Source organism: Bos grunniens, chromosome 25 (genome assembly GCF_055505025.1).
Source record: "Bos grunniens cultivar Pamir isolate PY7600 chromosome 25, Bosgru_T2T1.0, whole genome shotgun sequence".
Lineage (NCBI taxonomy): Eukaryota > Metazoa > Chordata > Mammalia > Artiodactyla > Bovidae > Bos > Bos grunniens.
Genome location: NC_141189.1, coordinates 29,972,572 through 29,986,720, shown reverse-complemented (window position 1 = coordinate 29,986,720; position 14,149 = coordinate 29,972,572). Strand labels below are relative to the sequence as shown.

Sequence of the window (14,149 nt, the reverse complement as noted above, 5' to 3'; positions counted from 1 at the left end):
AAAATGCAAACTCTCAGGTGCCAGCCCAGAGCTATGGCATCTGAAACTCTGAAGGTGAGGACTGGACATCTGAGTTTTAATAAACCCCCCAGAGGATTCTGAGCTGGGCTGCAGTGTGACAGGCTGGCTCCAATGGGATAACCGCTATTCCAATTTCTTTCAATGCCTGATGGATCATCCACATCAATTTCCGTCATTACAAATTCTGAATTCACTGGAATTATTTTTGAAAAAAAAAGATTGGTTGCCAGAGCTTAGAAATCTGTTCGAGAAATTTCTCTTGCTACATATGGGAGAGGACTTCACTTGAATACTAGGTATAACTTATGGATGAATTACTCTGGATTTTTTGTGTTTGTATGCATCTGCTCTCAGAGGTGTGCTGGCAAGTGTTTAACAACTGGCTCTCCAGGGAGAGGATGCCCTGGTGTGTAGCATTTGCCAGTTTCTGTGGTGTAAATACTACCATCACGACATCCACAGATGCAGAGTTGGGAAAAGACAAATACATTGGTTCTTGCAAGCTGGCACCAGCAGGTTCCAAGACCCCACTGCGTGCTTTCCAACTGGAACCAACATTTCTCAGGGTAAAGCATATGATTTATTTTTTAGCTGTGCCTCATGGCATACAGATCTTAGTTCCCTAACCAGGAATTGAACCCACACTCCCTACAGTAGAAGCACAGAGTCTTAAGCACTGGACAATAAAGGAAGTCCCACTTGAACTTTTTTATTTTTTATTTATTTATCTGCACTGGGTCTTAGTTATGGCATGTGGGATATAGTTTCCTGACCAGGGATCAAATCTGTGCCCCCTGCATTGGGAGCTCAGAGTCTTAGCCACTAGACCACCAGAGAAGTCCCCCACCTGAACTTTTAAGGGAGTAGGACACTTGACTCCTCCCCCCCCCAAATTCTGCCAGCCCCATGAGAAGAGGACTTGCTGACTGGATGGTGACAGCTAGAGACAAGTCTGTGGGCACATTTCACCAGTCAGAAGGGTTCTGTGATAAAGGCAGGAGCCAGTCGGCCCCTTCCTCTTTCTCCATGAGTGATGGGCCTCTTCCCACATCCTACGTCTCATTCACGTCATGAGACAAGAAGCCAAAGCAGCACCTGGCTCCTTCTCCAGTGGCCGGCGGGGTCTGTGGACCTAGAGTGTAAGCCCTCTTGGACTTTCATACGCAGACACATAGATGACAGAAGTGCAGTTCCGAGGACTGAAGAAGGAACGCACTGGGCACTGTGTTTACCATTAATGCATTCCACATCCCTCTTGACTATCATCCTTGTGTGGGGGGCAATCTCATCCACAAACCCTAAAGCCCTAACCCTCACTTCATTGCTCTGACAACAGCAGGTACTTGTTTCTTTATGGCATAAGAAGAGCCTGGGTTTGACATCAGACTCATCTGAAGCTCAAATCCTACTCTATCACTTACGAACCACATAACCCCTTGAACAACCACATAACCCCTCTAAGCCTTAGTTTCCTCATCTATAAAATGGCAATAGGAAGAACAACCTCTCAGAAGGATTCGAACTGAAAGGAATGATATACACAGGCAGCTTGACTGGTGTCTGGAACATAGCTGTTGTTGTTTAGTTGCTAAGTCATGTCCGACTCTTTGTAACCCTAAGGACTGTGGCCCTCCAGGCTCCTCTGTTCATGGGATTTCCCAGGCAAGAACACTGGAGAGGGTTGCTATGCCCTCCTCCAGGGGATCTTCCTGAGCCAAGGATTGAACCCACCTCTCATGCATTGCAGGTGGATTCTTTACCCCTGAGTCACCAGGGAAACCCCTAGAACATAGTAAGTGATCAATAAATGAGACACTTTTTTTTTTTGAGTCTTGTTTCATGGTGAGGGCCAAAAGGCTCAAGTTGAGTTGAAATTCAGCTCTGTGTCTTAAGTTCAGCTCTTAAAGGAAAGCCTCAGCCCCTAGAGACCCTGGGGGTCTCCCCTCCCAGCTCCTCCTCAGGACAGCCGGCCCTGCAGGGGAAGTTGGGACCCACAGTGATCAGGACGGTCCCATGTGGCAGCTACAATATAGAACCCCACCCCCACCCCAAGCCAGGTCCACACACACCAAGTTTTCCCCTACACAAAGTAATCTGTAGTCAGGGGGTCATTCTCTCTCCCATCTAGCAGACCTCCTGCAGGGAACTAGAGCCAAGTCCAAGTTCTCTCTCTCTGTTTAAGGGCCATGCAAATCAAAGCGTGTGGCTGAGCTTGTGTCTCAGTGCACTCAACATTTAAAGACAGCCTTATGTAAGGATGGGTAGGCCCAGGAGCACAGAAGGAACCAAACAGGTGATGTGGTTAATGCCCCACAACCACAAGCAAACTTCTTAGTTCTGACAACCAAAGGAAAGGTAGATTGTAGCACTTCTCAGTGCATATGGATAAGAATCCTTTCAGTTCAGTTCAGTTCAGTTGCTCAGTCTTGCCTGACTCTTTGCGACCCCATGGACTGCAGCACACCAGGCCTCCCTGTCCATCACCAACACCCGGAGCTTGCTCAAACTCATGTCCATCAAGTTGGTGATGCCATCCAACCATCTCATCCTCTGTCATCCCCTTCTCCAGTATGTCCAGGGCAGGGCCTGAAATTCTGCATTTCTATCAAACTGCCAAGTGAGTCCAGTGCTGCAGGTCGATGGGCCACATTTTTTTGCCATGTGAGATCTTAGTTCCCCAACCAGGGATCAAACCCATGCCCCCTTCATTGGGAGCACAGAGTTTTAACCACTGGACCACCAGAGAAGTCCCCTTTAATAGTAAAATACCGGACAGGAGTGCCAATATAGGCTGGGAGATGGAAACGCTGGCCTGCAGGGTAGAAGGCTCCAATGTAACAACTTCACAAACAAATAAGGTTCTCTAACACCTCACTGCAAGAGAAACATTTAAGCAATGAGAAAAATTTGGCTTCTTAATAAAGAAATTGCAAGAAGATAAAGTGAAGCTTATTTGCAATCTTATACTTTAAAAATTATCAGTGGTATGCAAATATCATCCCTTCTTCTGTGACTCCATGCTTTCATTTTCATGACATGAACTCAGTCATAAATTATAGTTATTGTAATTTCTAATTTAATTGAGAATTTTCTTTTATGTCAGAATCGTGCTCAGAAGGAAATGCAAAATCAATATATCATGCTCTTGTGTTTTATTGGCTAGGGTTTAAATACATTTGTTCATTTGACTACTCACTGATTGCATTTTTAAATATAATCTATCTCAATGATATTTTTCTCTACTACACACAAAATACTTTAAGGCCATAAAATTTTGTGATAAATAGTAACTCCTCTTAGAAGCCAATGCATCAGCAATTCCTTTGAAGTGTTTCTTGAAAACGACTCTTCAAAGATGTTATAATGAGGTTGTGTCTATGTGACATCCAAAAACATCTGAAGCAAAACTGTTTTGTCTACACTGAGCCAAGTCTTAGGATATTTACATACATTTGAAGACACAGAGGAAAAAGAATCCTGGCAAATAACTGATTTTCACTTCACATCCTGCTCACAGCAAGGGGAAAAAAAGAGCTCAGACCGAACAATGCTTAATTAATTAAAGTAAAAGCTCATTTCTGACTTATAAACATTACTGGATAACCTCACTAACCCAAAGTCCTTGGTTTCCCACACCAACCAGAAAGTCTTTCAATTTCAGAGAGAATGGAATGAAAACATAACTAAATCATGTCTTTAAAGGAATGCTGGGACAAAGCAGGAGTTAAAGCATCCAAAGATAAATAGGAAGCCAGCAAAAGCCACAAAGCATCCAAAACACCCTCATGAAATTAGAGTTCACTGTAATCCAATTAGTGGCAGCCACCAGTGGAATCCAGTCCGGACCTAGAAATAGAGGTGAAAAGACTGCAAGGCAGATTCTACAGCAGAAGTAATGATTCTATCTAACTGAAGGTACAGCCTGCGGACTTCCCTTGTGGCTCAGGGATTCCCTTGCGGCTCAGCTGGTAAACAATCCGCCTGCAATGCGGGAGACCTGGGTTCAATCCCTGGGTTGGGAAGATCCCCTGAAGAAGGGAAAGGCTACCTGCTCCAGTATTCTGGCCTGGAGAATTCCATGGACTATGCAGTCCATGGGGTCGCAAAGAGTCGGACACAACTGAGCGACTTTCACTTCACTTCACTTCACTTCACTGGGGACTTCCCTGGTGGTCCAGCGGTTAAGACTTCATCTTCCAATGTAGGGGGTTGGGTTCAATCCCCAGTTGGGGAGCTAAGATCTCACACACCTTGGCGCCAAAAACCAAAACATTAAACAGAAGCAATATTGTAACAAATTCTTTAAAGACTTAAAAAAAATTGATCCACATCAAAAAAGCAATAATAAAATTAAAATGAATAAACTAGAACTTGATTAATTCTGTTGCAATGGGCCCCAAATTTTAAAGTGGTACTGACTATTGAGGGATCAGGACTCTCTTGGAGGACCCCTAGATGAAACAAGCAATTATTACCATAATAATGCTGCAGAATGAATTCCAACACCACCACCACCACCACCACCCTCCCTAAAAATCTCAGTGGCTTACAAAAAGCATTTATTCCTGTGTTCATGGGTCTTTAGACTGGGTGTGGGTTGGTTCATCTAGGCTGCAACTGGCTGGATGCCTCCAGGTTACAGGTTCCATTCAGGTTTGTTAAGGGGCCTAAATCAGAGGGACAGTTGTTTCAAGGTCACCAGGATGCAAGAGCACAATCTAACTATACAAGCGCGGTGCAAACCTCTGCTCACACCGCCAGCTCTAAAATCCCACTGGCCAAGGCAAATGACGCAGGTAAAAACCCAAAGTCAAGAAATGCAGCAAGAGCCTCTATGCAAGGCGTGTCAGGAATGGGTGTGAAAATCCATCAAAACATCAGAAGAAAACATCAAGTGGAGAAAAAATTAGGTGTGCAGATGATGTTTTATAAATGCCTTTCTGATCCTCAAGGTTCCTTGAAGGAATCTCAGAGATTAAATTAAGCTGTTAACCCTGGAAAAAAAAAATGGGGGACATCCCTGGTGGTCTAGTGGCTGAGAGTACGCCTGCCAGCTTAGGGAACATGGGTTCGATCCCTGCTCCGGGAGGATTCCACAATGCCATCGGGGAGCTGAGCCTGTGCACCAACTACTGAGACTGTGGTCTATGGCCCTCGAACTGCAACTGTGGAGCCCACGTGCCACAACTACTGAAGCCCGGGTGCCCTAAAGCCTCTATTCCACAATGAGAGAAACCACTGCAATGAGAAGCCTGTGCAATGCAACTAGAGAAGTAGCCCTTGCTCGCCACAACTAGAGAAAACCAGCACAGCAGCGAAGGCCCAGTGCAACTAAAAATAAATAAATTAAATTAGACATTTAACAACAACAAAAAAAAAGACATGGGATCACGGAGTGAAGAACTGGAACCATTGATGTGGTCTAGCACACTAGATACACAGGTGTTTCTCAATCTTGTATTCCTTGTCACTCCCCAGACAGCCATCTAGACTTTCTTTTTCTGACCTCCCCTCCTGCTGTGAAATGTTATAAGCACCCATATATCGTATATCAGTTTGTGTTCTGAATTGATATCTGGGCCTCATACATAGAAAGAGTAACATTTGCTTACACACTTTACTCAATAACCAGGGTTTGCTACCCTGGAGTCAAGAGTGACCATGAGATACATTTGACAAGAAGGAGAAGCAAAGTCCACTCGTCCTTCTCCACCCAATGTTGCAATTTGAGCTCACCTCCACTGCTTTCTGGGAAGAAGAAACCTGGCCACGGGTAGAACACATACAGTGACCTCTCCCATCACATCGTGACCCCCACTCAGTTTGTTGTATATCTCTATTCAAAGTGCCCGCCCCCTGGGGCCTGCTTCTCGCCTTGACAAGCACCATTCTTATCTAAACAAATCATTTTATGCACGAAAGCCTCTCAAACGCAGTGCGTCATTACGAATTCGCCCAAGTTCATTTGGACTCTCTAACAACTAGACAATCAGAGAGCAATGATCCTGTAGCTGCCACCAAAATCCTTGCTGTAACTGGAAATGTCATCTCCTAATAGGGTAATGACAGGCTACAGCTATCTTCAGAACATACTACGAACACCTATTATTGATATTATTAGCTTAAAGTTAGAGTTTAATTCCCCTTAATAAAAGTACTGCAGTTTTTCACATTAATTATGACAGTGATTAATGTGCCTACAAGCATATAACAGTCCTAAATAGCAAAAGATGGTTCTGCATCAGTTAAAAATTGTATTCAGAAGCTAAGAACAAATCCCTAAAAGATTAAGAGCAGCTTAAATGAATTAAGAGTTTATTTTTCTCACACATAGAAGAAGACCAGAGGTAGACAGACTAAGGACAAAAGTAGATATACATTATGAAAGTAAGCTTCTGCTTTCTTTCTACAACATTGTCCTTAGCATATGGCTTCCAGCCTCAGTGTTGCCTCATGGTCAGAAAATGGCAGCTAGAGCTCCAGATATCACATCCATGTCCCAAACAGAAAAAAGGAGGAAAGGTGGAAGGGCAAAGTTTGTGATTTTCAACTGACTCAAGTGAGTTAAGTACTTTTTAGGTGCTATTGATGTTATTTTTGTGTACTATCTGAAATCATTTCATGTTCCTTGGGAGGAATGTGTTACACACTTTGCCCACAAGCATGTGGGTACATCATGGTCACTCAAGTCCATCTGCCCTGAAACACTTCTCTTTCCTTTATTGCAGTGTCTGTCTCCCCAAGACCACCAACACAAAGTATGCCAGTACAGTATCGTCCTAATTCTTTATTGAAGACCTGGGTCAGTTGCAGAAGGAAACTTCAATATAAAATGTAAACATTTAAAGTTCTCACTGCTAGAGCTTTCCTTTGAGTTGTAAAAGGAAGCAATCGAAACACAAGAACCCTTCACACGTAGCAAAATTCTTCAGGTACCATCCTCCCTGGTTTGATCTGGCTTGCCCAAATTCAAGTCTGCAATTCTCCCCGAAAACGTCTCCAAATATATCTGCTCAAATCTTGATCACCTTTCTAGAAAGAAACGAGAAGGAGAGCCACTATCTTCTTCCAATTTTCACTTCTCTCTTTTTTACTAAAAGAACCTCAATTTTATTTCATGGGCCAATGTGACCAGCAGAAGAAAGATTTCCAGGCCTCTCTCTCTACCACCAGAGTTAGTGAATATTATATGAGAAAAACTTGTTGGGTAGAGTTTCCAAGAAGGCTTCTTAAAGAAATCTGATTCACCCAAGAGATGTACCTTTTTATCTCCTCCCTTGCTTTCTACCTCTTGCCTGGAAAAACGGATGTAACTGCAGGAGTTCCAGCAGCCACTCTGAACCATGAGTTACTTTGACTATGAAAGCAGACATTGTAGTAGACAAAAAAAATGTAAGGCGCGTAGGTCACTGATGATCATGAAGCCACAATCAGTTCTAAATTCCTACCTCTGCACTTTTTCTATGTACAAGGGGAGAAAAAAAACCTATCTTATTTAAGACACTGTTATTTTGGTTTTCCTTTACAAGCAACTGCTGAACCTTATCGTAATTGATACAGCAATCCTTAGCTTAAAGATTTCATTCTGAATGTGAGTGAATTCAATAGCTCTGCTGCTGCTGCTGCTAACTCGCTTCAGTCGTGTCCGACTCTGTGCGACCCCAGAGACGACAGCCCACCAGGCTCCCCCGTCCCTGGGATTCTCCAGGCAAGAACAGTGGAGTGGGTTGCCATTTGCTTCTCCGAATTCAATAGCTCAGTAGTTCTCAAACTTTGCATTGCATCAGAATCACCAGGAGGTTTGTTAAAACACAAAGTGCACCCTCAGAGTTCCTGATTTGGTTATTTTGGGGTAAAACCTGAGGATCTGAATTTCTAACAAGTCCCAGGTAGTCTGGATTCTGGTGCTTTGGGTATTAGAGAACCATTATAATGACTCAGTCCTAATTTATTCAGATCATTTTCTTCTTCAAGACTGTGAAGAAAACAAGCCATTGGAGACTGAGTCATTCTTGTTTTTCTCTTTTTGGCTTTTTGGCCCAAGAATTCTTTCCCCAGACACAGCAAACTGTACCTTTTGCTTGATTCTTCTGTGTCCACACTACCATTATAAGAATCCTTGCCAATTTGCTAAATGGACTTTGTGTGCTGGCAGAGATCCATGGAATTAATGTAAACCCACCATTTGTGAGTACTTTATCTTGTACTTTTTCTATTTCCCTTGATTTAAAGATTAAGATCAAGATACCAAAGCTCTCACAGACAACAGCTCAGAAGTGTATTGCCAAAAAAACAGAGGTTGTGTTTACAGCTTTTGGTTTTGCTGTTTTATTTTACACTTGAAGATAGACATATTTTTCCCTCTAACATACTGTTTTGATTCATAATCTCTACAAGCAGGTCAGTTCACCCCACTGTGGCTGTCTTTCAGTCCCTAAGTTATATCCTACTCTGCAACCCCATGGACTATAGCCCACCAGGCTTCCCTGTCCTTCACTATCTCCCAGAGTTCCTCAGATTCATGTCCACTGAGTCAGTGATGCTATCTAACCATCCCATCTTCTGCCACCCCCTTCTCCTTTTGCTTTCAATCTTTTCCAGCATCAGGGTCTTTTCCAATAAGTCAGCTCTTCGCATCAGGTGGCCAAAGTATTGGAGTTTCACCTTCAACATCACTTCTTCTAATGAATATTCAAGACTGATGTCCTTTAGGATTGACTAATTGGATCTCCTTGCAGTCCAAGGGACTCTCAAGAGTATTCTCCAACACCACAGTTCAAAAACATCAATTCTTTGGCACTCAGCCTTCTCTATGGGCCAACTCTCACATCCATATATGACTACTGGAAAAACCATAGCTTTGACTAGATGGACCTTTGTTGGCAAAGTAATGTCTCTGCTTTTGAATATGCTGTCTAGGTTTGTCATAGCTTTTCTTCCAAGAGCAAGCATCTTTTAATTTCATAGCTATAGTCACCACCTGCAGTGGTTTTGGAGCCCAAGAAAATAAAATCTGTCATTGCTCCACTTGTTCCCTTTCTATTTGCCATGAAGTGATGGGACCGGATGCCATGATCTTACTTTTCTGAATGCTGAGTTTTAAGCCAGCTTTTTCACTCTCCTTTTTCACCCTCATCAAGAGGCTCTTTAGTTCCTCTTCACTTTCTGACATTATAATGGTATCATTTGCATATCTAGGTTGTTGATATTTCTCTTCATTCCAGATTGTGATTCATCCAGCCCAGCATTTTTTGTGATGTATTCCCCATATAAGTTAAATAAACAGGGTGACAATACACAGCCTTGTCATATTCTTTTCCCAATTTTAAAAGAATCAATTGTTCCATATCTTCTTCTAACTGTTGCTTCTTGACCTGCATACAAGTAAGGCGGCCTGGTATTCCCATTTCTTTAAGAATTTTCCAGTTTGTTGTGATCCACATAGTCAAAGGCTTTAGTATAGGCAATGAAGCAGAAAAAAGATGTTTTTCTGGAATTCCTTGCTTTCTCTACAATCCAATGAATGTTGGCAATTTGAACTCTGGTTTCTCTGCCTTTTCTAAATCCAGCTTATACAGCTGGAAGTTCTCGGTTCAAATACTGCTGAAGCCTAACTTGAAGGATTTTGAACATAATCTTACTAGCATGTGAAATGACTGCAAACCTGAACATTCTTTGGCATTGCCCTTCTTTGAGACTGGAATGAAAACTGACCTTTTCCAGTCCTGTGGCCACTACTGGCATATTGAGTGCAGCACTTAGCAGCAGCATCTTTTAGGATTTGAAATAGCTCAGCTGGAATTCCATCACCTCCACTAGCTTTGTTTGTGGTAATGCTTCCTAACTTGACTTCACACTAAAGGATGCCTGGCTCTGGGTGAGTGACCACACCATCGTGGTTACTGGGGTCATTAAGACCTTTTTGTATAGTTCTACCGTGTATTCTTGCCACCTCTTCTTAATCTCTTCTGCTTCTGTTAGGTCCTTGCCATTTTTGTCCTTTCTTGTCCTCATCCTTGCATGAAATGTTCCTTTGATATCTCCAATTTTCTTGAAGAGATCTCTAGTCTTTCCTATTCTATTGATTTTATTTATTTGCATTGTTCATTGAAGAAGGCCTTCTTATCTCTCCTTGCTATTGTCTGGAACTCTGCATTCGACTGGGTATGTATGAATATATCTGGGAGTCTTTAAAGAGATAATTAATATAAAATGAAGTCATAAAGGTTGGCCCTAATCCAATATGACTGGCATCCTTATTAAAAGAAGAAAGTTGGATGCAGACACATACAAGGGAAGACCACCTGAGGACACAGGGAGAAGACAACCCTCTATATGTCAGAGATAAGCCTCAGAAGAAACCATCCCTGTTGACATCTTGATCTTAGACGTCTAACCCCCAGAATTTGTGACAAGAAATTTTTATAGTTCAATCTATCCAGTCTATAGTTTTGTATGGCAACCCAAGCAAACTAATACACTCTTGGAGTCGGCAAACTTTTTCTGTAAAGGACCAACCAGAAAATAAATATTTCAGACTTTGTGGGCCATATGGCCTCTGTTGCAACTACTCAGCTCTGCTATTTTAGGGTCATAGCAGCCACAGGCAACACTAAAGGAATGGATGTGACCATGTTCCAATAAAACTTTATTAACAAAAATAGGCAGGCTGCTTTTGGACTGATTTATTGACTCCTGCTCTAGATGATTGGTTCAGGAGTAAGCATGTGACTGAGGCCTGGCCAATCAGCATGATTCTATTCCTGAGTTCAGTGACTCTCTGAACTTGCTCTAAATTCAGGAGAAAAGGACAATTTCTTTCCGGTGGACTATAGTTATAGGATATGAGGACGCAACAGTTGTTTTCAAAATAAAACCCAAAGTCCTTTGCATAAATCCAAGGCACCCTGAACTTCAAGCATACAGCTGCCATTTTTCATGTTTTTACCAGAGACCAAAATTCTGTAGGTGTATGCTGCTACTGCTAAGTCACTTTAGTCATGTCCGACTCTGTGTGACCCCATAGACAGCAGCCCACCAGGCTCCCCCGTCCCTGGGATTCTCCAGGCAAGAACACTGGAGTGGGTTGCCATTTCCTTCTCCAATGCATGAAAGTGAAAAGTAAAAGTGAAGTCGCTCAGTCGTGTCTGACCCTCAGCGACCCCATGGATTGCAGCCCACCAGGCTCCTCCATCCATAGGATTTTCCAGGCAGGAGTACTGGAGTGGGGTGCCATTGTCTTCTCCAGTAGGTATATACAAATGCCTAAAAAACAAATAAGTAGCAATCAACAATTGAATTTTTAATATCAAAATGAATGGTCTTGGCTACATTTTTTAATCAATGAGCAAACTGTCCATTACACTGTTTGAAAACAATCTAAAGTAATATATCATGCTGCATTTATCTTGTACCTTATGTAACAGGAACTTTAAAAGAATAACAAAACCCTGGAGAAAAGGCAAGAGCTAAGTCATTTGTCCAGATTCTCTGAGAATGCCCACAAACAAGCAGCTTTACAATCGCATCTGGTAAATAATAAAGGGAACTCAGGGCTGGCTGAATGTTTTTCCTCCAACTAAGCTATGACATTTTAATTTAGATCAGAAAAGACTCTGATGCTGAGAGGGACTGGGGGCAAGAGGAGAAGGGGACGACAGAGGATGACATGGCTGGATGGCATCACTGACTCGATGGACATGAGTTTGAGTGAACTCTGGGAGTTGGTGATGGACAGGGAGGCCTGGTGTGCTGCGATTCATGGGGTCACAAAGAGTCAGACACGACTGAGCGACTGAACTGAATTGAACAGGACAATGCAACATAGTTTCCCAGGATGGCTCAGATAGAAGAAAGCATTAGAACTTTAAAAAGTAAAAAATTGAAAGTCAGAAATTATTTTCTTTTCAGACTAATATTTATTTCTACGCAAAAATTGTTAACAAAACCAGATGTGAAGTTGCTTAGGTCAAATAGATCTTGGTCCTATGCTGGTGTTGGATAGAGCAGACCACATTATACTGCAGTAATTGGCAATACCAATATCTCACAGGTTTTACCCAAGTTTATTTCTTGCTCTTGCAAAGCCCTCTGTGTCTAGGCAGATTTCGAGGGAAGCTACTCTCTGTGTGGTAGCTGCTTCCCTCTGTGGCACTTCCACTTCAACAGACACTTCACTATGGAAGGAAAAAGAAGATGGAGAATCACACACTGGCTCTTAAATGCTTTCATCTAGGATTGACAGATATTTCTACTTGCAGCCCATTGGCCAGAATTAGGCACATGGCTTGTCAATCAAAGGAGACTGAGAAATGTAGTCTTTTAGTTGCCCTGGAAGAGAGGGAGGATAAGATATAGGGCTACCACAGTGGAGTACCTTTGGTGCATTGAGGGAAGGCAATAGATTTCCTGCAAATGAATGAGGAGGAAGCAGAGAGAATTAAGAGATGCAGACAAGTGAAGGAGAGGAGACTATATTCAGTTGCTACTTAGTTCAATTCTTCCTCAAAATACACACCTGGGTACCAGCCTGCCCACGACACTGTTCACTAACCTATGTGGTATTAGAGGAAAAATAAGGATCATGTCACCATAAAGCTAAACTGACAACATGGTCCATCATTATTGTTAAGTTGGTGATAATCAATGGCCTTACATTTTTTGGTTTTAAAATGTTGTTTCTTAGGTTTCCCTGGTGGCTCAGTGGTAAAGAATCTGCCTGCCAATGCAGGAGATTCAAGTTCAATCCCAGGTCCAGGAAGATCCCACATGCCGTGGAGTGGCTAAGGCCATGTGCCACAACTGTTGCGCCTGTGCTCTAGAGTCCAGGAGTCACAGCTGAGCCCACGTGCCGCAACTACTGAAGCCCACATGCCCTAGAGCCTTTGCTCTGCAGCAAGAGAGGCCCGTACACCACAACTAGAGACTAGCTCCTGCTCTTAGCAACTAGAGACAACTCGTGCACAGAAACAAAGACCCAGCACAGACGTAGATAAATAAATAAACTGTCGGGTTTTTTAACGAAATGATGGTGATCATAGCTAGTAAGTACTTATCTGATGTCATAACTTGGCAAAATTAAAAGTTGGCACTCATTCATAACTTTCCCCGTTTTTTGAAATTTTTATTTCAGTGTAATTGCTTTACAATGTTGTGTGAGTTTCTGCTGCGTTTTTTAAAGTTACTGTGTCAGTCTGCAAAATGAGATTCTGGGAGCCACTGATGTAGTTAATGGTTTTGCCTAGAACTTGCTTTACCTGTTGAAGGAAATTTACTTTTTTGAGTACCCACTCTGCGCTATTTAGCATGGAAGCTTTTATTATCTCAAATTTACAGATAAAACAACAGAGACCCAGAAAAAATGGCTCCTGGTTATAATTTCTCAGTCGTTCCACTTTTTGACCCTATGATAAATTCTTTATTTCATAATACTCTCTGTAGCTCTGTCTTTCTGAACCCTTGCTGAAGCACACGGTGATCTTCACCACAGGGTCTGTTTCTGGGGAATCTGACTGGAGGCAAAATGCTTTATGAATGATACCTACATGACCTCCCAAGGTCACATGGTCCATTAAGGCAATGAGGGGCCTCAGTCCAGATCCACAGGACTGAAGTCCATGTGTTCTGTCCTCGAAGCACACTGCCACTTTAGACACTGAGTTACCCCAAAGCGGAGAATTAAGACGAACTTCTGGGTCACATGCACCTAGACCATATTAGCAGAAATTCCTTCAGATGTATAGGAATGTATTTTAATATCTAAGTCCATTAATCAAGCACACTCTGCCTGCACACTCCAACCACAAGGAGTTACCACTGCAGAGAATCACACAACAGGGTGTCTGAGAGCAGAAACTGACTAATTCACAGCACAGGTGCTCTTGGCAAGTATTGATAGCTGGTCTGAAGTCAAAATAAAGTATCTCTGGCTCTTCCTACACCCCCAGGTGTTTCTCACTCCCAGTACCTGAAATGTACGTGCCTTCTAAGACTGTAAAAATAGACATCTCTCATATTTCTCTATAGGAACACTTAGAAACAAACATTTGGAAACCTGCAAATATTTTATATGAAGTTGTTCTACTTATACAGGGTTCTGCTAAGTCTGATGTGTGATCATAGATATTTG

The 14,149-nt window shown here is 42.5% G+C and overlaps 1 long non-coding RNA gene across 6 annotated transcripts in view; it reads right to left on the bottom strand.

Annotated features, from left to right (window-relative positions):
* LOC147345385 (uncharacterized) overlaps nt 1-14,149 on the bottom strand; it is an 87,728-nt gene that overhangs the window by 49,188 nt on the left and 24,391 nt on the right. For 3 of the 6 annotated variants that reach the window (XR_015154699.1, XR_015154703.1, XR_015154702.1), the window contains one exon: nt 10,652-11,286. The exons of the other annotated variants lie outside the window; for them this stretch is intronic. This is a non-coding gene — a long non-coding RNA (uncharacterized LOC147345385). Of the gene's footprint in view, nt 1-10,651; nt 11,287-14,149 lie in introns of those variants that run through there. 6 annotated transcript variants of the gene reach the window in all.